This window comes from Anopheles arabiensis, unplaced genomic scaffold, assembly GCF_016920715.1.
Source record: "Anopheles arabiensis isolate DONGOLA unplaced genomic scaffold, AaraD3 Autosomal_pericentromeric_contig0013, whole genome shotgun sequence".
Lineage (NCBI taxonomy): Eukaryota > Metazoa > Arthropoda > Insecta > Diptera > Culicidae > Anopheles > Anopheles arabiensis.
This window is the reverse complement of record NW_024412161.1, coordinates 34,189-37,296: the sequence shown is the minus strand read 5'-3', so window position 1 is coordinate 37,296 and position 3,108 is coordinate 34,189.

The window sequence follows — 3,108 nt, the reverse complement described above, 5'->3', positions numbered from 1 at the left end:
AGGCGATGAAAATACTTCAAGAAGGCTTCATTTGGATGAAACATGGCCGTAACAACGATAATAGATGGCAACAAAACTCAACATCGAATTTCAAGGCCATTCAAATAGTGCAAGATGGCTTCATTTGGATGAAACATGGTCGTAACAACGATAATAGATGACAACAAAACTCAAGATCTAATTTCAAGGCCATTGAAATAGTGCAAGATGGCTTCATTTGGATGAAACATGGCCGTATCAACGATAATAGATGGCAACAAAACTCAACATCAAATTTCAAGGCCATTCAAATAGTGCAAGATGGCTTCATTTGGATGAAACATGGCCGTAACAACGATAATAGATGGCAACAAAACTCAACATCAAATTTCAAGGCCATTGAAATAGTGCAAGATGGCTCCATTTGGATGAAACATGGCCGCAACAACGATAATAGATGGCAACAAAACTAAACATCAAATTTCAAGACCATTCAAATAGTGCAAGATGGCTTCATTTGGATGAAACATGGCCGTAACAACGATAATAGATGACAACAAAACTCAACATCAAATTTCAAGGCCATTGAAATAGTGCAAGATGGCTTCATTTGGATGAAACATGGCCGTAACAACGATAATAGGTGGCAACAAAATTTAAAACCGAATTTCAAGGCCATTGAAATAGTGCAAGATGACTTCATTTGGATGAAACATGGCCGTAACAACGATAATAGATGACAACAAAACTCAACATCAAATTTCAAGGCCATTGAAATAGTGCAAGATGGCTTCATTTGGATGAAACATGGCCGTAACAACGATAATCGATGACAACAAAACTCAACATCAAATTTCAAGGCCATTCAAATAGTGCAAGATGGCTTCATTTGGATGAAACATGGCCGTAACAACGATAATAGATGGCAACAAAATTTAAAACCGAATTTCAAGGCCATTCAAATAGTGCAAGATGGCTTCATTTGGATGAAACATGGCCGTAACAACGATAATAGATGGTAACAAAACTCAACATCAAATGTCAAGGCCATTGAAATAGTGCAAGATGGCTTCATTTGGATGAAACATGGCCGTAACAACGATAATAGATGGCAACAAAACTCAACATCAAATTTCAAGACCATTCAAATAGTGCAAGATGGCTTCATTTGGATGAAACATGTCCGTAACAACGATAATAGATGGCAACAAAACTCAACGTCACATTTCAAGGCCATTCAAATAGTGCAAGATGGCTTCATTTGGATGAAACATGGTCGTAACAACGATAATAGATGACAACAAAACTTAAGATCAAATTTCAAGGCCATTGAAATAGTGCAAGATGGCTTCATTTGGATGAAACATGGCCGTATCAACGATAATAGATGGCAACAAAACTCAACATCAAATTTCAAGGCCATTCAAATAGTGCAAGATGGCTTCATTTGGATGAAACATGGCCGTAACAACGATAATAGATGGCAACAAAACTCAACATCAAATTTCAAGGCCATTGAAATAGTGCAAGATGACTTCATTTGGATGAAACATGGCCGTAACAACGATAATAGATGGCAACAAAACTCAACATCAAATTTCAAGGCCATTCAAATAGTGCAAGATGGCTTCATTTGGATGAAACATGGCCGTAACAACGATAATCGATGACAACAAAACTCAACATCAAATTTCAAGGCCATTGAAATAGTGCAAGATGGCTTCATTTGAATGAAACATGGCCGTAACAACGATAATAGATGGCAACAAAATTTAAAACCGAATTTCAAGGCCATTCAAATAGTGCAAGATGGCTTCATTTGGATGAAACATGGCCGTAACAACGATAATAGATGGCAAAAAAACTCAACATCAAATTTCAACGCCATTGAAATAGTGCAAGATGGCTTCATTTGGATGAAACATGTCCGTAACTACGATAATAGATGGTAACAAAACTCAACATCAAATGTCAAGGCCATTCAAATAGTGCAAGATGGCTTCATTTGGATGAAACATGGCCGTAACAACGATAATAGATGGCAAAAAAACTCAAGATCTAATTTCAACGCCATTGAAATAGTGCAAGATGGCTTCATTTGGATGAAACATGTCCGTAACAACGATAATAGATGGTAACAAAACTCAACATCAAAAGTCAAGGCCATTGAAATAGTGCAAGATGGCTTCATTTGGATGAAACATGGCCGTAACAACGATAATCGATGACAACAAAACTCAACATCTAATTTCAAGGCCATTCAAATAGTGCAAGATGGCTCATTTGGATGAAACATGGCCGTAACAACGATAATCGATGACAACAAAACTCAACATTAAATTTCAAGGCCATTGAAATAGTTCAAGATGGCTTCATTTGGATGAAACATGGCCGTAACAACGATAATCGATGGCAACAAAACTCAACATCTAATTTCAAGGCCATTGAAATAGTGCAAGATGGCTTCATTTGGATGAAACATGGCCGTAACAACGATAATAGATGGCAACAAAACTCAACATCTAATTTCAAGGCCATTGAAATAGTGCAAGATGGCTTCATTTGGATGAAACATGGCCGTAACAACGATAATAGATGACAACAAAACTCAACATTAAATTTCAAGGCCATTGAAATAGTGCAAGATGGCTTCATTTGGATGAAACATGGCCGTAACAACGATAATAGATGGCAACAAAATTCAACATCAAATTTCAAGGCCATTCAAATAGTGCAAGATGGCTTCAGTTTCATGAAACATGGCCGTAACAACGATAATAGATGACAACAAAATTCAAGATCTAATTTCAAAGCCATTGAAATAGTGCAAGATGGCTTCATTTGAATGAAACATGGCCGTTACAACGATAATAGCTCGCAACAAACCTCAACATCGAATTTCAAGGCCATTGAATTAGTCCAAGATTGCTTCATTTGGATGAAACATGGCCGTAACAACGATAATAGATGGCAACAAGACTCAACATCAAATTTCAAGGCCATTGAAATAGTGCAAGATGGCTTCATTTGGATGAAACATGGCCGTAACAACGATAATAGCTGGCAACAAACCTCAACATCGAATTTCAAGGCCATTGAAATAGTGCAAGATTGCCTCATTTGGATGAA